The sequence below is a fragment of the Pan paniscus genome, chromosome X, assembly GCF_029289425.2.
Source record: "Pan paniscus chromosome X, NHGRI_mPanPan1-v2.0_pri, whole genome shotgun sequence".
Lineage (NCBI taxonomy): Eukaryota > Metazoa > Chordata > Mammalia > Primates > Hominidae > Pan > Pan paniscus.
Genome location: NC_073272.2, coordinates 67,779,621 through 67,805,926, shown reverse-complemented (window position 1 = coordinate 67,805,926; position 26,306 = coordinate 67,779,621). Strand labels below are relative to the sequence as shown.

Sequence of the window (26,306 nt, the reverse complement as noted above, 5' to 3'; positions counted from 1 at the left end):
TCCTTAGGTGATATATTTATTTGGATTCTGCTGTGTTGTTTTGGTGGCAACACCATGCCTGAATAGGTGAAAGGGGCTCTGGAATCTAGATACTTGCCTTAAAACCTTGTCCCTGCCATCTGCTAGTTATGCTGCTAGTCTAGTTGGCTCTCCTGTCTGAGCCTCTCTTTCTCCACAGGTGAAAGGGGAAAATAATAGTGCCCATGTCATAGAGTTATAGTGAGGAACATCTGAAATAATTCACAGAAAGCACTTAGTGCAATGTTTGGCATATGGTAAGCACTCTGTAAATATTAGCTGCTATTATTTTCATGATTGTTAATAAAATTGCTGCCAATGTTGTTCTTTGTCTACAGCAGTGTTTCTTAACCTTTTTAGACATAAGATCCTTCTCTTATAACGAACATTTGGTAACTCCTCCTTTAATATTATGAAATGAAAATCAAAGATCTATAACCTATATACATATAATTTTGAAAAATGTTAATATTATTCTTTAATGGTAATAGAAACAAAATAGTAGTCCAGGGCTACAGTGTATGACCACTATATCATAAATCCCCAAGACCTGTCTCAGGTTCTTAAATTTACTAGAAGGAATCACGGGGTCTCAGCATATACTTGTATTAGTGGCTGAGGGTTATTATAATGGCATAAGTGAGAACATATAGCCAAATCGTAAGGGAAAAAGACACAGGTGGCGTGTGCAGGAATCCTTGTGCAAGCTTCCTTACGCTCTCTCCCTTCAACAAGGGGTCACACAAAGCACATTCTTACCCCAGTAACAAAAAGAAAGCAACACATGCAATGTTTCTGTCTAGGGAAGGCCATTAGACACTCAATGTTCAGGGTTTTCACTGGGGGCTGGTCACACTCTCTGCCTCATACTTACCACAATTACAGATAAAAGAAGGTATTCAGTCATATTATTTGAAGTGCTTGAGAGGGTATCTGGTGGTCTAACTGCTTCTTCTACAGAATTTCAGTCATTTCTCCTATTTTCAGCTCTACCAAAACTCACCACTTACATAAGTAATCCTGATTGGTATGGCTTTCTGAGGTTTGGTGCCACAAGACAGCTTATTTACTATTGGTGTCAAAATATTTAAGTTGGTTTGAGATTTTTCTGGTACAACAAGCTATTAATAATTTGCCCATTTGCTTTCTTTCTTTCTTTTTTTTTTTTGACATGGAGTCTCGCTCTGTCACCCAGGCTGGAGTGCAGTGGCGTGATCTCGGCTCACTGCAACCTCCGCCTCCCGGGTTCAAGTGATTTTCCTGCCTCAGCCTCTCAAATAGCTGGGACTACAGGTACCCGCCACCACACCCAGCTGGTTTTTGTATTTTTAGTAGAGATGGGGTTTCACCATGTTGGCCAGTCTGGTCTTGAATTCCTGACCTCAGGTGATCCACCTGCCTTGGCCTCCCAAAGTGCTGGGATTACAGACGTGAGCCTCCACAGCCGGCCTGTGTATTTACTTTCTAATTTACAACATTCTGTTAACAGCTATTGTCTGCCTTATAGCCTCCCCTACATTCTTCAATAAGTCAACATGAGCATGTTTACTTGCTGACCGTAAGGAGCTAGCAGATTAGAAGTGGATGGAGATATTAAGAGGGAATCAATAGGGTAAGGTCAGGCCAAGTGGTGTGGCTAACACCTGTAATCCCAGCACTTTGGGAGGCCAAGACAGGTGGATCACTTGAGTCCAGGAGTTCCATACCAGCCTGGACAACATAGTGAGACCTTGTGTCTACAAATAATACAAAAATTAGCTGGGCATGGTGGCATGTGCCTGTGGTCCAGCTACTTGGGAGTCTGAGGTGGGAGGATCACCTGAGCCTGGGGAGGTTGAGGCTGCAGTGGGCTGTGATTTTGCCACTGCACTCCAGTCTCGGGGCTACACTCTGTCTCAAAAAAAAAAAAAGAATAAAAAAATAGGATAAGGTTCTGAGGACAATGAAGAAAGGGTCTGAGATGTGGAGCACTTATTGAGAGATGAGCCTTTGATAGGAAGATGGCCTCCTCTTTCATTGTAACAGGAGGTTAAGAGGAGAGGTTTTAGTAAACACAAGAAACTTTGTCAATTTGGGAAAGAAAAGAGAAGGACGTGTTTGTATGGTGGTTTCTGCCTTCTCTATGAAGTGTATGGTAAGGCTACCTGCTGAGAGGGGTGATATGGTTTGGATGTTTGTTGCCACCTAGATCTCATGTTGAATTGTAATCTACAATGTTGGAGGTGGGGCCTCGTGGGAGGTGATTGGATCATGGAGATGGTTTCTCATGAGTGGGTTAGCATCATCCCCTCAGTGCCATTCTTGTGATAGTGAGTGAGTAAGTCCTCGCAAGATCTGGTTGTTTTTAAAGTGTGTAGCACCCCCTGACCCCACCCCTGTTTCTTCTGCTCTGGCCATGTAGACATGCCTGCTTCCCCTTCACCTTCCACCATGATTATAAGTTTCCTGAGGCCTCCCCAGAAGCAGATGCTGCCATGCTTTCTGTACAGCCTGTGGAACCCTGAGCCAATTAAACCTCTTTTCTTTATAAATTACCTAGTCTGAGGTAGTTCTTTATAGCAGTTCGAGAGCAGACTAATACAAGGAAGTAAAGATGTGAGGGATTTCAGGTCTTGGGAAATTGGAGGAAGTTTGAAATAACTGTTTCAAGGGAGGGAAGGAGTACATTGACCTGAGAACACAGACTTGCTAGAAGGTGTTAAATGCCCAGGGGAGATTGCTGATTGTGAGTATATGGTGACACCAGTCTTACCTGTTGTGTGACTTTTTTAGCAGCATCTAGCTGCCCCTGTGCAGGACTTGTCAATGCTGGGTTCACCTCATCCAGGGGTGGACTAAAAACTGTTGATAAAATCATAACAGGTTGAATGTTACTGCCTATGAAGTTTAAGGTCTTTCCTTGCTCAGCATCATTTTATTTTCATGATGGTTTGTTAGAGGATGGGTCTCAATATGTCTTTCAGCCTCAATTGACTCATACCTACTAAGACTGGAAAGGCATGCTCTCCAGCCAGCTGACCTCTTGAATATACGATGACAAACTATTATCTGCTGCCTGTTTTTGTAAAATAAAAGTTTTACTGAAACATAGCCACACCCATTCTTTTACTTGTTGTCTATGGCTGCTTTTCTCCTACAATGGTAGAGGTAAATAATTGTGATAAAAACTATATGGCAGGCAAAATCTAAAGTGTATATGTGGCCCTTTACAGAAAAAGTTTGCCAACCTCTGGCCTCTAGGCAGATGTCTGAATCCTGAAGCCACTGTTACACTGTGTGCTGTTTACTGACATTTTTTCCCTTAGGTGGTGTCATAGTCCTGCATTTTTGGCTTCTTAATCTAGTTCCTTACTTAAATATGATTCAAGTACTTTCTTTTCTTCCACTAAATAAATTTTACATACACACAGAGAGATAGAGAGACATGTATATTTCAATAAGTTCTACCAATGTGAATTAATAAATAAGAAGTGTTATAATAATAATGGACATAGAATTCCAATTTCAGACTCATTTTTTAATCACAAAATTCTATTACTGACAAATATGTAGCTACTCTTCCGTACAAATTTTTCTGAGTTACTTAATTTCTCCTGGCCTCACCTCTTTGGGAGGTAATTTAGATGAAATGGCTTAAAAAAGTTACAGTTTCACAACTATTCCTCAAAGTCCTAGAATCTTTTTACTTTGCTGACTCTACTTCCTTAATTATATTTGCTAATCCATTTCATTAGTCAACACTTGGCAAGCCCAAGTGTACTCATCTGTCTATTACCTTTTCATCTACTTTAGTCTTAAGTAAACAAATGCCAGTTCATGTTCTCAGATACTCAGATGTAGGTTTAATTGTTAATATCTTATTCATTATTGTATAAGCTTTTGCTGTTGAATTTTAATATTAAAATAATGATAGGTTAGATTTGTGCTCACAACTTATTATGTTCCATTTTTTCCCACTCAACCGTACATTATGTACCCTTTCTTCAAGATTACTGTACAGAATGATTCTTACATATTTCAGTGTGACATTCTTTTTTTATTGAGGTGGAATTCATATATTAACTATTTTCAAGTAAAAGTTCAGTGGCATATCATACCCTTACAGTATTGTGCAGCTACCACCTCTATCTAATGCTAAAACTTTTCCCTCACCCTAAAAGGAAACTCCATTTCTCTTAAGCATTTGCTCCTCATTCCTGTTTTTCTCCTACTCTGGTAACCACCCGTCTTATTTCTTTTTTTGTAAATTTCCCTGTTCTGGATATCTCACCCATATCTAGATGATTCTGTGTGGTGTGTAATATGTGATATTTTATGTTAGGCCTCTTTCACTGAGCATAATGTTTATGAGTTTTGTCCATATTGTAGCATGTTCAGTTTTTCATGCTTTGTCATAGTTAATAATATTCCCTTGTTTATATATACCATGTTTTGTTTATCCATTAATCCATTGATGAACATTTGAGCTGTTTCCGCCTTTTAGTTCTTGTGAATAGTGCTGGTATGAACATCAATGTCCATGTACTTGTTTGAGTGTCTGTTTTAAATTTTTTTTTTGGTATATAACTAGGAGTAGAATTACAGGATCATATGACAATTTCATATTTAAGTTTTTGAGGAGCCATGAAACTGTTTTTCATAGCAGCTGAACCATTCTACATTCCCAACAGCAATGTATGAGGATCCCAGTTTTTCCATATCCTCACCAGCACTTCTAATTTTCTAGTGTTTTGATTATAGCCATCCTTGTGTGTGTAAAGCAGTATCTGTTTGTGGTTTTGATTTGCATTTCCCTACAGATTAATGTCAAGCATCTCTTCATGTGCTTTTGGCCATTTGTATATCGTCTTTGCTGATATGTTCTTGTTCATCTTATTTTTCCTTCACAACTGGAGAAGACAGGGTATATATAAATGATACTAATTATGAGAAAAATCATAGTCATGGAAAATCTTGAGACTTCAGGTCAGTAGCTTCATATCTACCATGGAGGTTAATTTAATGCTTGTTAGCTAAAACTTTGGTAAAACTTCTCATAAATTGGTTTGCTTCATATTCATTAGAGCCTTCCACTCAAAGATGTGATAATTGTTATTTTGACTATTTGCAAGGGATTTGGAAAGGTCAGTGTATGTGGTGATTTTTCATTTGGTTGGTTGAATTATGAAAGCTGCAGGAGCAAGGAGTCATTTATTGGAATAAGTCTTGCAGAGTCCTTAAAATACATATCTCAGATATGGCTTTGTTATTCTTCGTAATGACATTTCTGAATTTGGGAATTCTGACAAAGTATCTGCAGGACCACATTATGGCTTTCATGGGCAATAGGTACTTTTGTTTTGTGGGCCATGAAAAATTTTGCTACATAAAAGATATTAAAATATCTTTCAGAAATACTAAAAATTTCCATGAAAATATTATAATTCTATTTTCTGTCTACATTGCTATAGAGATGAATATTTTACAGGCTGTCTTGTATTCATATTTTCTTCTGATTTTAAAAGAAATTAGAACATTACAGAACCTCTAACAGTATCCTGGGCCCAAGGCATTATGCTTGCTTTGTGCAGTGGGATGTGGGCCCTGGATATCTGAAGATATCTATCATGATTTTGTTTAGCCCTTTGTGATTTTTATTATCATTGATGTGTGAGTTCTTAACAGTTACTGGGATTACTTCCTAATAATAATGTGCTCTTTACAGCTACTTTGAAATGTCCATTTCATATAACTCAGATCATAATAAACTTGCCCTTTTTCCTCATTTTCATTATGGGCTCAGCCGTCTCAGCTTGTTCAATTTTATTTGCATTTTCCTCCTCATATTCTGCTTGTTACCATTTGAGCTCTCAGCTGCTGGAAAGCCCTTCCCAGAGCAGGTCTTTGGGGATAACAGGTTTCACTAAATTGGTTTCAGAAGGTGAAGTTTAGTGTTCATTTGGTCTCCACTGGCAGCCCTGAGGAGATATGATAACACAGGCTGGAAAAGAAAAATTCCAATTTCATAAAGAGCATTCTGTACAGTGTTGGCATAAACAACCCTGATACTAGCAAGGAGAACAGACTAGCTTTGGGATAGTATACAAGTTTATTGCTAACTCTTCTTTTTTATGGTGTTATCATATTATCGTATCCTTTAACATCCTTTGTGGTTTTTTTCTTGTTCCATGTTCACTTTTCCAAATCTCATTGCCTGTCATCATCTTCCTTCCATCACTGGCATTTTTTATTAATGATCTGCTTTCTCCTTTCCCATAAGCCAGTCTTAGTGTCTTCTAGCAATGTCATTTAAAATCCCACTTCCTCATTCAAGCCACAGTCCATAGCACTAAGCCTTTCTTCTTCCTTTCTCATAACTGGAAATAACAGATCTCTCAGGAAACCTTCATTTCCCTTACTGAGAGATGGTGCTCAAGTCAAAAGCATAGGAGCTCACATAGAAAGCAAATTCTTTAGAGATCCTTGATTACAGGAAAACAGGCCACAGGTCATGTTAAACCATTAATTTTTGGAGCTAGCCATGAAGCTTAATCAAATTGATGTTAAAACGATTCTTTTAAGGCATTGACTATCCACTCATTGATTCTTAGGCTCTATTTCATCATCATAACTTCCTTTACATTTTTATGATAACAGGAATAGCAACATTATTATCATCATTCATAGTAACAAATGTTTATATAGTGTTTAGTGAGTACCAAAGTCTAAGCTTTTTGCATTTATGAACTTATTTAATTCTCATAACTCTTATAAACTGGGTGCTATTTTTTACCTCATGTCATTGAAATCAAATAATTTGCCCTAGGTCACTCAGCAAGTAAGTGGGGATTTATCATCTCCTGTTCATCTTGTAAGCTGTTTTCTATTTCAGGAAGCTTAAGAAATCTCAGTTTTATTCTGTGAAGGCTAATTCATATTATTAGCACATCAGGAAAACCTGTTACAAACAAATATTCAGCAGAGACATAGAAATCAAGAACTGTGTTCCTCATATCAAGTGTATGATCAAGGCAAACTGGGAACTGCTTTTATATGACTCTCTCCCAATCACACTGAATTCTATGATTCCTTATCCCATTTCCTTCACTAAGGTTATCCTTGGGGTTGATTCCTGCGAACTTGGGGATCTCCTTGAATGACATCCTTTCTAATTCCTACTGTTAGAGTAGATCTAGTTAGGGAGGACATTTATGAAGAAAGACCTCTCCCACAACACCTTGAAACCGTTGTAGCTTACTTATCCTGAGTGGACAGGCATGGGCTTGGAGGGTGAAGGGGTCTTGCAGTTCTAACATGTTACTCATGTTCTTTCAGTCATCTTCTTAAATATACTTTGTAGAACTATGAGGCCTTATGGAGATCTTAGGAGAAGTACTAATGAACATAGAATTTCTGTTTTTAATCATACAGTATTCCAATTTTCAGTTGCCATATGTACATATATGTACACAGACTTGTGTGTGGATGCATGCCTGCTTGTGAACATGTTTGCCTTTGTGTACACACACAGACACATGCCTTTGTGTACACACACAGACACACACAAACACACACACCTGCAAAGATAGTTTGAGGTAACCATAATCTTTCTGTGGTAAGCATCTGAGGTCTTTGTAAACAGGAGTGTACTTTCCATTTATGGCATGGCAAATACATTAATCCCAAGAACTCTCAATATCAAGGCCCTTTTATGGAAAGTTTCAAGAAGCTTTCCTAGGCCCCTCTGCTGACCTAATTATCGGGGTAATCTGTTTTATCACCGTCAGGTGGAGCCAGGATACTTTTAAATTTGGGATAAGGGTCAGATGTATTAATCCATATCCCAGAGTATACAAATTAACTCTTGGCCAGCTTTATATAAAATAAAGTACAAAGTCAGGTTCTCAGATAATGTTGGTATGTTGTTTGGTCTTTCTTTTTATTCTATTCCTGATAAAGATTCACTTGTTGTAATCCAGTTATCTCACTAATTAACTAATATTTATATTATTAACACAACAAAAGGAAAACTGGTGGATATCACAGGCCTCCACAGGACAGGCAAGTGAATGAATCACTTAAGCTGGTTAAGGACTGTAGCGATCTGTAGAACATATACTCTGCCTAAAGAGGGCAGCCATGTCTTAAAAATTTCCACACACTAGCCTTACTAGAATGTGGACTTTATGCTGCCAGAGCTTCTGATTTTTCAAGAAACATTTGGAATCCAGATATTTGTATGAAAACTAATTTTTCAATGCTAGCAGTTAATTCTAATTTTTAAAATACGATGCCATATAATGAATAAACTATTATAGGAGTTGACAATTTTTTTCTGTAAAGGGTCAGTTAGTAAATAGTTTGGACTTTGAGGTCTGTATGGTCTCTGTTTCAAGTTCTCAGTTCTGCAGTTGTAATATGGAAGCAGCTGTAGACAATAAGCTAATGAAAATGGTGTGTTCCAGTAATATTTACAAAAACAGGTAAAGGCCTATTTTGGCCCAGTGGTGGTAAGTTTGCCAACCTCTGAACTAAAATAAGATGTATCAAACATGTGTAAGTATCGAAACATAATTTGACTAAACAAAGTGAGCTGTAGAAGGATTCAAACATTTTATTACCATTTGGATTAAATGTAAAAACCTGCTAAAAAATGCATTTATGGGTATGTGCATGTATTTGAATGATAAAGATTGAATTTATGATAGTGGTTGTCTCTGGAGAGGGAAGGATGTGGGTCCAGAGAGGAATTGATTGCAATATTTAATTTCTTTATAAAAAGGATCTGATGGAAATACAGCATGATATTAAAATATGATTAGTACATGGGTGTTTGCTTCCCCCCACCTTTTTGTCTTTATATTTGAAATACTTTACAAATAAAAAACATTAGTATGCAAGGCAATCAAAACATGTCTGCAGACTTAATTTGACTCAGATGCCATCATTTTGAACAACCTCTGCTGTTCATGCGTGCAAGCATTCTAAGGATATCAGCTTTGTAGAAAATGATGAGTCTTTATGTCAACAAGTTGGAATCTACTACCCATATATTTGGAGGTTTTCAATGCAATAACAGTTTGTGATAGGTGATATGAATGATAACCAAGATGTAAGCTGGTTTTCATCAACCTATATCATTTCTTTTATTTCTGTTTACAAAATCAGGCATAACTTCTTGACAATGTACATATATTATAATTACTTTTTTATGACCTTGTTATCTAGCATTCCTCATAGTATCTTTCTGTTCCCTCTGAGGTTTCTCAGAGTTTTATACAGTGTCAGCTTGTTCTTATTAGATCTAATTATTTCATAATCCAATTTACCATTTCTACTCATCATCGAAGACTTTCCTCAGTACTGTCCTAGAAAACCTGCAAAGCATTGTACATTTCTAATAATATGATCTTCCACAATTATTGTTTTTCCTGTGCCAAGATCAAGGATGGCATACTTTTCTGTTGATCTCAAACTCATTTAGTTACGAGTCATGAAATGATCCATATATTGAGCTTTATTGAAGGGCAGAGGTTTTGTTTTGTTTACTTCTGTATCCTTAGCACCTTGAAACAGGGCTTGGCACAGAATAGCTACTCAATAAATTTGTGTTGAGTTAATAAATAAATGAATGCCATTATTCTTTTCAGAGGATATAATTTTACATGGTTTCTGGTGGAATGTGGTGTTATTCCAAAGGCAGCTTTAGACATTGCAGTGGCAGAAGGAAACTTTCAGAATTCTGAGTTTATGATTTATTAACTTGGAGTTTCACCCTGTGTTCCCTAAGTTTTTACTTCTTACATTAATATAATTTGATTTCTAAGTTCCCGATGTTTTCTTTTTACTTTTTTTTCATAAACGTTGATGTCTAAATTCCAACTATGGTTCCTTTTCTCAACTGAAACTTATTTGTGTGACTATGCAAACCTTCTTTATACTTAATGCTTATTATCTGTGCTATTGTTTTTTCAGTGTTGTTCTTAGTCCTTCACTTTCTATCACTGCTACCCTTTATGGTACAACATGGCCTAGTCAGTTGAGTTACCAAAAGATTAAAAAGGAAATCGTGGTCGATAATCCCAGCACTCGGGGAGGCTAACGTGAGAGGATTGCTTGAGCCCAGGAGTTTGAGACCAGACTGGGCAACATGGCAAAACCCGGTCTCTACCAAAAAAATAAAAAAATTAAAAAAAATAACCAGGCATGGTGGCATTCTCCTGTACTTGGGAGGCTCCCAGCTATTTGGGAGGCTGAGGTGGGAGGATTGCTTAAGCACAGGAGGTCAAGGCTTCAGTGAGCTGTGATCATGCCACTGCTCTCCAAACTGGTTGACAGAATGAGACCCCATCTCAAAAAAAGAAAAGAAAATTGTAGCTCTTCCTGAACAAGTCCTGAAATGTCTTTCCCATATGCATTGAGGATCTTCAAGATAACCTCCCAGTTTGGTAATTTGTTAAAAGGACTCATAGGACTCAGCATATATTGTTACTCAGGGCTGTGATTTATTACAGTCAAAGGATACAACACAAAATTAGCAACGGGAAAAGGCACATAGAGCGATGTTCAGAGGAAACCAGACACAAGCTTCCAGGAGTTCTCTAGTGGAGTCACTCAGGATGTACAAAATTCCTCCAGTATTGCTTGTGACAGCACGTATGAAGTGTTGTCTACCGGGGGATATTATTAAATTATTAATTGGCACAGGTTTATTGGGGGCTAGTTATGAAGGCAACCTCTGTCCAGCACATATGAAAATGCTAGACCCCCAGAAGGAATGCAGGTATTCAGCATAAACCACATTGTACAGGCATTCTAGGCATAGTGAGTCATGTTATCAGTTCTAGTAGTCACTGTCTCCTCACTTAGCCCCATTAACAGCTGTGGATGGGCCTTTGTTATCACCAAGGTACCCGTTTCCCAAAGATGAAGAAATTTGATTTCATTTTGTTGTCTCTTGGTGTCAAAAACATAAAAACATTTTTCCTCTCCTGGACATCTTCAACTCTAATGCCTTTACCACCAAGCATAGTTTCAAACTTCTAGGGAGCTTCTCTCTGTAACTAATTGGAAAATTTCTTTTCTGACCTCCTAACCCTGTATGGAGGTTGTTGGTTTTATATTTAGTAAATTATTAAACAGCAACATGTTTTTTAAAACATTTGTACTGAGGCCTGACATTGGGTAGTTTCTCCCTGCAGTCAGGTTACTTGTCAGAGATGGGGCATGACTCCAAAGAGAATTAATGTATGTTTTTGTTATCTGAAGTGCCCTTGGGGGTTCCAGAATCCTCCTGAAGAGCCCATGTTTCTTTAGCAAAAGAGGTTTTTCAAGTCTGAATCCAGGATACAGGAACTCAAATGAAAAGCTTATTCTGTAGGAGTCTTAAAATAGAAGATAAGAGGCTACAAATAATGAAATCAAATTTGTAGAAACTGAGAAATTTCAATCAGATGTAACAAAAAGATCCTTGCTGGAGAATATATACCAGTAGTAGTACCTAACTCTCATCCAAGTTTTTTAAGCTATGTAATTTCCATTTGACCACTTATTCTTTATAGATTGAATTTGATCGTAGATTATAATTTAAATAAAATAAAGCATAGCCACAATTCGAGTGCTGACTGCAACCTATCCTAGCAAACCTTTCACACACATACCATGTCTGAGATATTCTCAATATTGTCGCAAATAATCCCTAATCACCTGTGTCAACATCCCAGAGGTTAAGTCAAACAAAAGCAGAGAATAGGGAAATGTATAAAATAATAGATTTTATTTGAGGAGTCCTATTTAGAGTGATTGCCAGATCCATATTTTTCACATAATTTCATTCCTTAATAACTGGTACTTCGTCACAAATTATCAAGCAGACGTTGATAAGTTATCTGAAGATTTGATTTCATAAGCTTCCACAATAATGATGCTGTTTACTAACAGAATATCCATCCTATCCCAACATAAAGCCCGCTGGGAAAAAAAGTCATTCTTTTTAACTAGTAATTACATGCTTGTTCCTATCTCACTATATGGTAATATTTTATTTTTAGTCTGTCTCCACTACACTGTATGTTCTTTAAGACTTTGAATTATTCTTTGTCTTTTACATTTATATAACACCTATGTGAGCATGCTCGTAATTTTCCAGGGTCATACAGACTGAAATATTGCTGCTTTTGTCCTTTGTTAATTCCATCTAAAACATGGACTAGGCACTCTTAGGTTTCAGTCATCTGAGTAGATGTTTAATCAACATTCGAGAAACTATGTGGGAGAATTAACGGCAGGTGATGATGGTGGGACTTGAAGCCTGTTTGCCAGGGGCCCCGGTTGTGAACATCATTTTCAGTACTGTCCAGACACAGGGGCAACTCCCTGTCATTTGTGACTCTTTCCGTCTTGGCTCTTGCCTCTCTTCTTTCTTTCTTTCTTTCTTTAATTAACATCACCATCTTTTCTGCTGTTAAACTGTCACCATCTTGATCTTCTCTCCCTCTTTTGGCCTTTACTTTCCCGGCCAGAGTGTACTTCTGGTTTCTTTTGGAGCATCCAATCTCCATAAATCTCAGCCTTTGACCTCTCTGTCTCTGTGTTTCTCTCTCTTTCACTTTCTCTCTCTTTTGAAATAGAATTTACATTTTATTAAAACCAAACAATCCTTGCAACTCTAAAAATTGTATTTTTATGGCACCTTATGACTTCATTGTTATTTATCAAACTTCAGGTAATAGCTGATTCAAAAAGACTTGAACTATAACTTAAATATTTTGTGATTTATGAAACTTCTTAAAACAACTTAAAGTTTATATCTTGCGGCCAAGGTACTATAGACCTAGTTGGGAAGGGCCTGCCTAAGTGAACATAAACATCACATTTCATTGATTCTAAGATACACTTTTCCACATTTTAACATCTCTTAAATTGGGATTCATCTTATACTTCATAGTATCTCACAGTATAATTGGTGAATCTTTTTCCTTAGTATTATAAAAATGATAATGATGGGACTTATAATTAAAGGCATCTTAGATTTGAAGTAGCTGAGGCTTAAGAAAGTTTACAAAGTCTGACTGGTAACCTTCACACACAGAAGTTTTGTTTGCATGTAGTCCTTCTCTTCTTCCCTGCCCTTGAGATGGGATTTGTTCCCTTGACCTTTACCCCCTTTGTGGGCAGGAACTGGAGTGGCTCATTTCACCCAGCCTGCAGTCTGTGGATGGCCAAGTGTTAACAGCCCAGTAAAGGGTCAGAGTGACAGGCTCCTGCACCTGCCCTTTTTGACACTCAAGTTCTTGTTTGGTGTCCAGGAAGAATCAGGTCACACAAACCATTTGAAGGGTAGTGTATGCAGAGGATTCATTGGGCGATAAAAGTGGCTTTCAGCAGGATGGGGAATTGGAAAGGGGATGGTGTGGGAAGAAGGTGATCTTTCCCTGAAGTCTCATTGTCTGAAGTTAGCTGCATCTATCAGTAGTCTTCGATGCTCAGCCACATGTATCCCTGAGGCTCAGCAGCTTGCATCCCCAACCACTTGCATCAGCTGCTTGTGTTGCTCTTTTTTTTTCCCTGCCAGCTGATCTAGTTTTTATGGGCACTGGATAGGGGGCGGGGTAGGCCAAAAAGGCAATTATTTGGGTGGAAAAATGGGGTCAGCTGTTTTCACTTAGGGCCAAGGTTCCAGGCTTGAGGGTGAGGTTTAGCCGGGAGCCCAGCCCTTCAGGGGTCAGCTGTTTTCACTTATGGCCAAGGTTCCAGGCTTGAGGGTGGGGTTTAGCCAGGAGCCCAGCCATTCTGTATCACCCTCACCAGGTTGCTTCATGCTGACCTGCAAGTGGTTCTGCTTATGCTGGCCTCTCATGAGTCTTTCAGTTAAATCTTTATTGGATATGTACTGTGTGCTAAGAATTGTGGTAACTACTGGAGAGAAAGATGAGCAAAATCGTACATGGTCTTTGCTTTTCTGATTATAGACTCTTCTAAAATAGTGTTAACCATTAGCATTATAAAATGGCCCAATCATAGGCCAGATCATTCTGTTGTTCCTGTGGTGTCTAGATTTCTTAATGTTTCCATGTTACATAAGGAAGGAGCCATTCTGGGTGATCATTTAGGACTCTGTATCCAGTGACCCTGTATGGGTAGAGTAACAGTTTGGGTTGACTACTTGAAGGTGGTTTACCTCCTTCACGCCTTCATCATTTACTTCTCAGAGGTTTTCTTCATACTGCCTGTATCCAATACATTGCATCTGTTTTTGTCAAACTTTTCAATGAATTATGTATAGCAAGTCTAAATGGAGTTGCCTTAGGGTTTAGTTTCCCTCTTTACTCAGAGATTATTTGATAGAGCTCCAGGGAAGATTCCACTGGGAATGTGTGTCAGCTGGCACTTGCTCAAGCCTACAGTGAAGCTGTTATTTCATTTCTTATGTTTAGTTATTCTTAAGAGGTTGGTGTCTGGGTTAGAGTTTTCTTAGTTCCCTACCTGTTTTCTTAGCATTCTCTGCTGGAATCTATAACCAACTCCCCAATGGACTGCAGGTAGCCAACATGCACTCTCTTGGTAGGGCCTTGCCCGCATTGAACTTTGCATTTGTTTAGTAAATTTAATTAATTTTGTATAGATTATAAATGTACTTAGCACAAAATTTAAAAAGTACAAAAGGTAAACAATAAAAAGAAAGTCTACTTTTTACACCTGGCTCCCAGCCACCCCATTGCCATCCCAGGAAGCAACCATAGTTACCAGTTTCTCTAGCTCCAGTATTTTTTAAAAATAACTTTTTATTATGTAAAATCAAAAATGTATATGGAAGAGGATAATATAAAGAACCTCCTGGTATCCATCATGTTGCTCCAACAATTATCAAAAAATAACCAATCTTGTTTAACTCTACTCCCACCCACTTTCTTGGATTATTTTGAAGTGGATTTCATACTAAAATCATATGATGTTTCAGACATCATAACTAAAAGATAGTGCCTCTTTTAAAAAACATATAGCCATAATACCATTTTCACACTAAAAAGCAAAAATAATTCCTTAATATCATTGCATTTAAAATTTTTCAATGATGTATTTTCTTTTCTTTTACAGTTTGGTTGTTTGAATCAGGATCCAAACAAGGTCCACACATTGCATTTTGTTAAGTCTTGAGCCTCTTTTAATCTATAGCTCCCCTCACTTTTTTTTCATTTATTTGTGGAAATAACTGAGTTGTTTATTCTGTAGAATTATTCCGCGTTCTTCTGATTCTGTTACCAAATATAGTCTGGTGACTGTTTTTTCTATACATTGGTATTTTGATCTAGACGCTTAATCAGTTGTAGGTTTAATTTTTTGGCAAAAATACTTTAGAGGTGGTATTCAGTTTTAATTTTACAGATAAGCCAGGTAAGTTCCTGGTTATTTTTCATTTGTTTGTTTTGTTTTGTTTACAACATGGTTTTTAAGTACACGGGCTCTATAGTCAGACTATCTGGGTTTGTATTCCAGCTCCACAACTTAGTAGCTATATGACCTTGGGCAAGTCCTATCAAACTCACTGCATTTCTCCTTATTTGTAGATTGTGGATCATAGTAGCATGTAATTCATAGTACTGTTGTGAGGAATAACCAAATTCAATGTGTGTAGAGCATTTTGAACAGTGTCTGTCTTTGAGTAGGTATTCAGTGTACATTAACTATTGTGGTACTATATTTTTATTTCTCCATTGTCTTGTATGGTATAGCCAGGGCTGCTGTATTGTTCTACGCCAGGGTTCACTGTTTATCTTGTAGGCTTTTGAATGATACTTTTTATGGTGCTGTACAATGAGTAGTCCGTGTGGCCATATGTAGCAGCCCATATAGTCATACAATACATGAACTTGTGTTGTTCAGCTCTTTTATGTTTTTCATAGCACTACTATTTTATAAACAGGATTTAGTGTCTATCTGGATTTCTTATTCGCAAACTCACATATCACGTTGCCTTTTTGTTTCTATACCCCTCTTCCTTGAAATATACGTGTGTGTGCCCATAGATACACACCACATGCATTTTCAAAGTCAAAGCTAAATAGTATTCCTCTTACAACCTCTCTTCCAACTGAGTGATGTGAAGATTATGTAGTTTATGCTGGTTTCCACTTAACACATCTATGGAGAGCTGAGGCTATCAGCCAGCTACCAAGAAAAAGGAAGTGAATCGATTAGCAGCATGCCTGGGGACTGTGTAGACATGCCCACAAACCTCATGTTGTTATATGATCTGTCCTTGGGATCTGGCCAAGGTTCTTGGTATTTTAATCAATATGAGATAGATATTTCCAGAATTAGGACCCCATGGGGTGACCCATGATAATCTGGACATCATTTTTGTCAAGTTTAATAGTTTCTCTGTGAAAAAAAATAATATTGTGTGTGTGTCTCCTCCTTAGATCTGACATAGAAGGCATTCACGGAAAAGTATACCTTTCTATACTGCACTTGAGAGGTGGTAGGCCTGTGCACAGGGGAGAAGAGATTAGGTCATTAATAAAATGGTACTCATATCCTTTCTAATTTAATAAGTCAATGTAACTTCTACAGATGTGACACTAGGGAATTAAAGAATACAGAATCCCGATTTTTAAAGTTTTCTAATGCACAACTATTTCACTCATATGTACACATATACATACATACATGCCCAACTAGCCAAACAATATATAATTATAGTAATCCTTTACAAGATGTCCATTCTAGTCTTAATCAAACCAGTAGCAGGTTTAGCTCATGGAGTAGTTTAGATGGAATGTGCTTAGGAAGGTCTGACTTCAAAGAGCCTTTAGTCAGAGCCCAAGCAACTTTCTCAGCTCTCTCTGATGATTTCATTTTTCTCTGGGCTAATATATTTTATCCATCAATTTCAGGTTGGGCCAGAAATACTTGATTTCGAGATAGGAGTCATTGTTTTTTCAGGTTTTCAGAAAAATAATTACATTTATTATTGTGTATTATATATGGGGATAGAGATAGGTACACATTTGTTAATCTGTATCTTCCAAGGTCCCCATATTGTTGACTAGAGTTGGCAGATGGGTCACAAGCCCAACACGTCTTTACCCAGGCTTTTTCAGGTAAAGAAATGCAAGTTCAGATTCTAAGATGCTCTTTATATATGTGTTGCCAAAGCAGACATATAAAATGCTCCTCATAAATCAACCCCTTGTATTTCCTTTCCTATGATTTAACTCATGTTTTTGTTGATACAGGCACATTTAATATTATAACCATTCATTGTATAAAAGATTGCTGTTATGTTTTGCTGATACAGTGTAAATTGGCAGAGTTGGTCCTGGCAAATGCAGAAGTCACTGTAACATCTTGGCCCATCCTGCCTCATATTGTATCACTCTTCCCATAGGCACTTCCTCATATTCATAATACATATAGTATTCAAGAACTTTATGTACAGCAAAAATATTTTTACACATATTTACTTGTCCACCTAATTTCTTATTCAAAATACTATAACCAACAAATTCATCACTGTGGTTTAATCACAACACAGAAACATACCACTGATACTATATGCCATGGTTTATAATAAGCACTTTGTAAATTTTTGCTTATTTAAACCTCACATCATGTTTATGAGTTAGGTGTTATTATTATTCCATTTTACAGATGAAGAAAGTAATGCACAAAATTTAAGTAAATTTCAAAAAGTAGACCCTGAATTTGAATTTAGATATTTTGACACTAGGCCAGGCGCGGTGGCTCACGCCTGTAATCCCAGCACTTTGGGAGGCTGAGGCGGGCGGATCACGAGGTCAGGAGATCGAGACCATCCTGGCTAACACAGTGAAACCCCGTCTTTACTAAAAATATAAAAAATTAGCCAGGCGTGGTGGTGGGCACCTGTAGTCCCAGCTACTCGGGAGGCTGAGGCAGGAGAATGGCGTGAACTTGGGAGGCGGAGCTTGCAGTGAGCCGAGATCACGCCACTGCACTCCAGCCTGGGTGACAGCGCGAGACTCCATCTCAAAAAAAAAAAAAAAGAAAAGAAAGAAAAGATATTTTGATACTAGTATCTGTGCTCTTAAACACTGCCATTTTTACTACCAAAATTGTGACTTGTTACACTTGCCTTTGTTTCTTTGTTATACACACACACACACACACACGCATATATATATATATATATATATATCTTGGCCCATAGAACCCAACATAGCACAGTCTGAGAGAACTTTCTGTGCTGATGGAAATGCTTCATATATATTCTGTCCAATATTGAGAAGCACTAGGCACATGTGGCTATGAGCTTTTGAAATATGGCTAGTTAGAATAAGGAACTTTATATTTAATAATATTTAATTTAATTAAAATTTGAATTACCATATGTAGCCAGTAGTGGCCCTATTGGACAGCACAGATTCCAGCACAACACGTAACTTAGGGATGACACTCAATACATATTTGCTTAAGGAAGGAATGACTCTCAGATTTATTTCTCCAGCTCAGATCTTTCCCTTGACCTTCAGACTTATGTATGTAATTTCTTATTTGGCACCTTCACTGAATTTCTATTAGACATTTTCAAACCATCTATTAGACAGTTCCAAAGACATTTCCAAATAGTTCATGTCCAAAATGAACTATTGATCTTTCCCTCCAAGCATACTCCATCCATAAGCTTCTCTTCTCCATTTCAGTTTCTTCTACTCTCTCAGACTAAAAACTTTAGTCATGTACGATTTTTGACAGCTAATCTATCGACAAATTCTGTAGGGTCTTATTTCAAATTATATACATAATCTGACCACTTCTAGTCATCTCCACCAGTTTTACTAAAATTTAAGCCACAGCCATTTTTGTTCCATGTTATTGAAATAGACCTTTTATGTGTCTCTTTTCTCTGCTGTCCCAGTTACGCTCTTACTGTTGTCTACACAGCAGCTAGACTGTTCTTCTGTATTCAGGCCAAGTCAGAGCAGACCATTCCTGTGTTTAAAACTCACCAGTGGTTTCTCATTTCATTCAAAGTAAAAGCAAAGGTCCTTCCAATAGCCCAAAAGGCCTATATAATAGCTCCCGCTCCCCTGTCCAATACCCTATTCTCTCTCTTGGTCTCATCATTTTTAATACTCTCCCTTCTCTATTCCACTTTACTTTCACTGGCTTCCTTATTGTTTATTTTTTTAAGAAGGCAAGGTAAACAAATAGCTTAAGTATTTGTATTTGTTTGCAACTAAGCTTGTTAACACTGTATAATGAAAATGTGCAAAGAATAATGTTGCAGTTTTCGGTTAGATTTAAGTCAAAGACATTCATTAATAAGGAATCTTCGAACGTGAATATTCCAGAAATTTCTCTAAGCCATCTGATCAGAACAACTGTCTCTGAGTATTACCTTACTTTGTAAGGTATTGGCATGCATTTGAATTAAACTCAGATTTTTTCAAAATAAGTCCTGATTAAAAAAACTATTCTATATTCAAACTAAAAGAATATAAATAGAACTTTTCCTTTCCAGAAACAATAAAGGAAACAAGGCATTTTGTAAAATATGGTCCTGAGCAAGTCGCAGTAAAAAAATAAATGTATACTTCTACCTGCTCAAAACAGAGGCTACTTTCTGTTCCTCAGTCTTGGAAACAAGGTGAAGAACAGCCTAAATGTGACTTCGGGCAGGGGGTTGCCAAAACAGCTCAAGCAGTTGACCATGGACACCTCAAATGAATTTGGGAGAACCTCACCAAAGGATCCAAATTCTATTTTTAATAACTGATACAAAGGTGAAGTGGCTCCTCCCAAGTAGCAGTGCTGCCAGGGCCTGGCCCTGGCCCAGGCCCAGGCCCAGCTCTGAGCTTACCTGCTATGCTCCCAAGCAAACCATGATCCTTCTGCTCCAGGGCAGACTTTTTCTCTTTAGAGGTTCAGTGTCCAGGGAGCTCTATGATTGTGTGAATGAGGTGAGCGCCGACTCCATGTGAGTATTTTAAGGCTTGGAGTCAAAGTATTTTTCTAACACGCTTAGGCAGAGTCCATGTGTCAATGGCCCATCTCCAGTTTGTTTTAATTTCTCACCACACATTTGTAGATATTTCTCACCACACATTTGTAGATCTAGGACCACAGACCTTTGCTGTATTATCATAATCACAGCTAATGTCCATCCTAACTTATGATTCATATTCTATGCCTGGAAACAGTCCCTGTATTTAACAATAAAACCTACACATAAAAACAATCCACTGTTGCAACTTATTTGGTCACAAAACGTAAATGATCTTCTGTAGAACAAGCAATTTTTTTTTGTTTTTTGTTTTTATTTATTTATTTATTTATTTTGAGACAGAGTCTCACTCTGTCACCCAGGCTGGAGTACAATGGCGCGATCTTGGCTCACTGCAACCTCTGCCTCCCTGGTTCAAGTGATTCTCCTGCCTCAGCCTCCTGAGTAGCTGGAACTACATACAGGTGCCTGCCACCATGCCCAGCCAATTTTTGTATTTTTAGTAGAGACGGGATTTCACCATATTGGCCAGGCTGGTCTCAAACTTCTGACCTCAGGTGATCCAAGCACGTCCGCCTCTCAAAGTGCTGGGATTACAAGCGTGAGCCACAGCGCCCGGCCAAGCAAATGTTTTTAACCATAATTGTCATGAATCAAGCTCAGCCAGAATCCCCAAGATCAAAAAAAAAATTGCACTATACAAATAACAACTTGAAATATACCTACACACACTCTCATACACACTTCTTACAGAACTGTGCTTGGGGAAGCTCCATTTGTTGAGTGCCACTGAAGGCATATTTTGCTAAACTGCTTCTCCAAGTATTTTTGTTTGGAAAATCTATCACAGTAGGGCACAGCTGTTTACTGGATGAGCAGAAAAGGAAGATATGCTTGTGGCAACCAAAAAGTTTTAAGGTCTTTCAAGTTGTATAAAATGGACCTGCAGAAACGTTTAAGTGTTCTCAGGATGCAAAATTGAAGCTGAAATGTGTTGTCAAACCAGTTGCAAAAAGTGTACAGCAGGCATCTCTTGAGGTTAAACCTGGTACCCAGATACATAACAAAGCTTCAGGACACATGGCTTGTTGGCCTTGTCCCATACCGTTGCATAATCTGATCATGTGTGAATTTCACAAAAGATTCATTCATATTGTTCTGCTAGTTTGGTATTGAGGATTTGCTCATACTCCTCCTGAATCTTGTCTTCATAGTCTAAGACACACTCACGTATTATTCCAATTTGTCAGAGGGTAAATGTGGGCTGGTCCTTCTTCATCCATGAGGAACCTGGAGAGCTAGGTGCAATGAGTGCTGAGGAGCGAGGTTGACTTTCTGAAGCACAAGCTTCACTCTGATTAAGAACAATTTCTAAATGTCTCCACCTCTGATAACGACTGTATTCTAGTTTTATGTTCTGAAAAATTTTCTCCGGAATTGTAAGGCGCCGCTTGCTGCCGAGTGGGGCGGACTGCTGCAGAGTTGGCGGTAGGGTCTGCGTCTGAAGCGGCGGCGGCTTGGCGTCCGGGGGCCTGAGGCCCGGAGTGGGGCTGGGCAGAGGGGTGCAGCGCGGCTGCTTCGGGGAAGCAGGGACTCAGCAGCTTTGTACCGAAGTCCATGGGCCGCTTCAGCGTCGCCTGGTTCGCCAGGTCGCTGACGGGCCAGGGACCGGGAGCGGACTCAGGGGTAAGTGCGGCCCGAGCTCCGGCTCCTCAGTGGGGCTCGCCAGCCGAGCCCTATTGTTTCTTTTTCTATTGAGATCCAAAGCCAATCCTTATTATTTGTAGATTCTGTATTGGTGAATTCTCCTAGCATTTAAATTTATTTGTTACCCCTGGTATATTTATACTTCCTTGTATATTTCTTCTTTTTTGATAAAGTTAGGTTATGGCTTGTCTACTTTGTTAATTTTTTCAAAAAATTGTGGTTTTGATTTAACATTAAGATATGTTTTTCTCTACCTCATTAATTTCTGCTCTTATGTTACTATTTTCCTTTCTTTTCGTTTGCTTTATTGTTGTTTCTTTCACCTTTTTAGCTAAGAATGAAATTCTTTTTTTATTTTTTATTGATGAACATGTTTAAGTTAGTGAATTTTCCTCTAATCGCCTCATTAAATGTATCCCACAGATTTTGATATGTAGTGTTTTCATGATCATGTTTTAAAGACATTCTGTGATTTTAATTTGTATTTCTTTCTTTAAAGAATTATTTAAGAGAAAGCTTATAATTTTCCATGCGGAATGGACTTAAAAAGTGATTTCTAGCTTTATCGTAGTATTATTATTAGACAATGTTTATAACATGTCAACTTTATGGAACTTACTGATGTTTTCTTTGTAACCTAATATATGATCACTTTTTGTGAGTATTTCATGTGCAACTGAGAAGTATAGTCTCTATTACCGGGACATAAAATATGATATATATCTGTAAGATTGTTATTTAAGTCTTCTGCATCTTTACTTATTGTTTATCCACTTGATTTGTTGTTTAATGAAAATGATGTGTTAAAGTTTCTTTTTAGTGTGCTTTTATATACATCGCCTGTATTTTTGCTTTATAAAGGTGGTGTCTGTATTACTTTATGCACAGATATTCATAATTGCCATATCTTTATTTGGAGAATGGCTTTTAGCATTTAAAGTGTTCTTTGTGGCTGGGCACAGTGGCTTATGCCTGTAATCCCAGCACTTTGGGAGGCCGAGGTGGGCGGATCACTTGAGGCCAGGAGTTCAAGAATAGCCTGGCCTACATGGTGAAACCCCGTCTCCACTAAAAATACAAAAATTAGTGGGGTGTGGTGGGCGCCTGTAGTCCCAGCTACTCGGGAGGCTGAGGCACGAGAATCGCTTGAACCTGGGAGGCGGAGGTTGCAGTGAGCCGAGATTGCACCACTGCACTCCAGCCTAGGCCACAGAGCAAAACGCCCTCTCAATAAATAAATAAATAAATAAATAAATAAAAGTGTTCTTTGTTTAATTTAATGCTTTTTGGCTTGAAATCTATTTTGTCTGATATTGATTCCATTTGCCTGGTAGACTTTTGACCATTCCTAAATTTTCCTCTTTTGCTTCACATTCCTTTAAACTCCCAGACTTCACAGGGTATCTCTCCCTTATTTTTTGCCATCTTCTCTCTTACAAATGATACCTTTCAAAGTCTGCCTTTTGACGACTGCATAGAAAGCTCTTCCCCAAGGCTCGAATCTACCAGTTTGTCATTATTTTTACGCTTTGTGTGGACTTTGTCTTTCTGGTTGTGATTTAGATTAATCTTAGGCTACTAGCCCCTTCTTTTTTCATTAACACTCCTGTTTCAGCATTGTCCTTGCTCCCTGGAAAGACTTGTAGAGGGAATATGAGTGATATCTTGCTGAGATTTCTTTTTTTTTCTACTTACAATTTAATAGTTAAGTCTTTTATTATATGGGTGTTTTCTTTCTTTTTGTTATGTGAAGGGCATGGCTTTATGTACTTTTATGTTGTTCTGGTGGCTCTATATTGTTTTGTGGAGGATATGTTTGGAAATTTTGATTTACATAGTCACCATTGTCTTAACATAATATTTTCCATATGGTTAAAAATACTTTGTAAATATTTTAATGGCTATATGATACTATGATACAAAAATATACCAAATTTTTCCAATAATTTCCCTCTTTAGTATGTTAGTTTTTTCCTTTTATGTGATGACATATTTGTGCATAAGTTAATTCCACTACATACTTTGGGTAGATTTGCCAAAATATAATTTTTGCCTCAAGGTTATAAATATTATTAATAATCTTGACATAGTTTGAATACAGGGAGAATCAATTGGCATATGGATTTATATTAAGCTGCTAACTAGGGTAGCCTCCATCCTTTTTTCAGGTAGCACCTTCCTCTTTTACATATATATCATGAGCCTGGCCTGAAATAGCTAGTAGGTACCAGTGTGGCTATTTCTGGTGTTTACAGCCAGCATCTCTGTTGAGTGATAGAACTTTGTGCCAATATTAGTTATTAAGTATTTGGAGATCTTCCACCTCCACAGATTATAACATTTGTTATTCTGTGGTTGGATTTTCTTTACTTAGGACACACACTTGTGTTATATTCAGCAATAACAAAAGAACCAATGGCCTTTCTTTCAGCTGTCCTTTAGTCTGGCATCCCTGGATTTTATAATTGAAGAAGAGGGGTGATATTTAAGAGCCCAAAATACAACTGGCAAGACCTTAACTTGGAGAAACTAATCAATCCTCACATTAGTCATTACTGCTTTCGTGGCTTATGTCAGAGCATGGTGGGCTTATTTCTGCTCACGCTTTCTGTTAGTCACTTGTTTTTCCTCTCACTTGATCTGTTTTATCAACTTCAGTTAATCAAAGCTGGGCTTCCTATTCATGCAACTAGATTTTTCTCAGTAATATTATATTATCTACCATTTCCTGAATTAATTGAGACACTCTGACATGATCTGTGTACTTTAGGTAAGCCATCGTAACTTTCTATAGTTGTTTTGTTTGGTTTGCCTCTGAATGTAAAAATAGCATTGTGTGAGAACACATTTGAGAGTGGTGGTTAGAGTCTTTACCAATATATTTTCTATGATTATTTTTACTTTCAATCTTATTATTCATCACATTACATGGTAGATGGCTTAGCAATATTTAGACAGTAATTCCACAAACCACCTTCATCCTAGAATCACCTTTGAGACATTATTATTTTTTTAAATGCAAACTGCCAGGCCTCATCATGGACCCAATGAATTAATCTCTTGCATTGGGATCCAGAGATCTGCATTTTAAACATCTGCCCATGTGACTCTCATGCAGTTTGGTACCTGACTGTAGACTTATTTTTGAGATGCAAAGTTTAATGCATACCCTACCAAATCATGACCCCAGTGCAGCTCTTAAGTGGTCATCTCTGTGCTAGTTTTTAGAGCTTGTCACCCTTGCTGTATATACATGGCATGCTCCAGGGTGCATTTAAAGCGTTATTTTCTACATATGTTTAGAAGTCATTCCTTAACCCAATAACCTATTAAAATCCACTTATGTTTTATTTGTATTATTTGGTGGTTTTATTTTACATTTTATCTCCTCCATGCACTTGAAATTGAATATGTTGTTTGGTTGTGAAATAGAGATCTAACTTATTTTTTTCCCAAATAGTTAATTGTCTATGTTCCATTTTTTGAACAATTCTGCTTTTTTTCCACCAATTTAAAATGCCGCTTTTATTGTACATTAAGTTCTTACATTTATACGATGGTCTTATCCTGAGCTTTCATTTTTTCCACTGACCTAACTATTCTTATACTACTATGACCATGCCACATAATCATTTTCCTTTTGAGTAGCACAAACCTTCCATAATTATTCTGTTTAAAAAATGTTTCACTCATTTTGCTAGTTTATTATTCCATGTAAACTTTAGAATTATTTTATCGCATTACAGAAAATTAGCTTGTTGGCATTTTGATTACAATTTTACTAAATCTATTAATTAATTGGAATGAAGTTGACAACATGCAATATTTAGTCTTTCTATCCAGGATCACAAAATTTTGTTTTTCATTTACGGAAGTCTTTTTGTGTGTGTAATACTTTTATTTATATTAATTCTGAGACTTAAATAAATCACTCTCTCTCCTCTTTCTCTCTCCCACACACATACAGTGCAACTGTTTTTTTCTATTACAATTTTGAAGTGTCTGTTACTAATATATAGGATGCTTATGATTTTTATATCTTCATTCACTGACCAGGAATTTTAACAGGCTTTCTTGTTAATGTTAAAAACATTATCAGTAGGTCTAAGCATGGTGGCTCATGCTTGTATTCCCATCACTTTGTGAAGCCAATGCGAGAGGATCGCCTGAGCCCAGGAGTTCTAGACCAGCCTGGGCAACATAATGAGACCCCATCTCTACAAAAATTAAAAATACAAAAATTGCTGGGCATGGTGGTGCGGGCCTATAGTCCTATCTACTCGGGAGGCAGAGGAGGGAAGAGCCCTTGAGCCCAGGAGTTTGAGGCTGAAGTGAGCCATGACCACACCATTACACTGCAGCCTGAGTGACAGAGTGAGACCCTTTCTGGAAAAAAAAAAAAAGTATCAGTAATTTCTCTTGCATTTTTCAGTTAGACAGTTATATGATAGGTAAATAATGATTATTCTATCTCCTTTCCAATAGGTTTAACTTTTCTGTTTTTGTTTCTTTTTAAAATTACATTGAGAACCCAGTTCCTCACCACCTTTGCTGTTCATTAAACTTGGTGAAGAGTTTTTTAAAAAGTATCAGGACTCACCTGAATCAGAGATTC

The 26,306-nt window shown here is 37.6% G+C and overlaps 1 protein-coding gene and 1 pseudogene across 5 annotated transcripts in view; one reads left to right on the top strand and one right to left on the bottom strand.

Moving 5' to 3' along the window:
- Nucleotides 1-26,306, top strand: part of OPHN1 (oligophrenin 1) — a 386,455-nt gene that overhangs the window by 277,425 nt on the left and 82,724 nt on the right. The window lies entirely within an intron of this gene.
- Nucleotides 21,056-25,384, bottom strand: LOC103785830 (akirin-1-like; annotated as a pseudogene).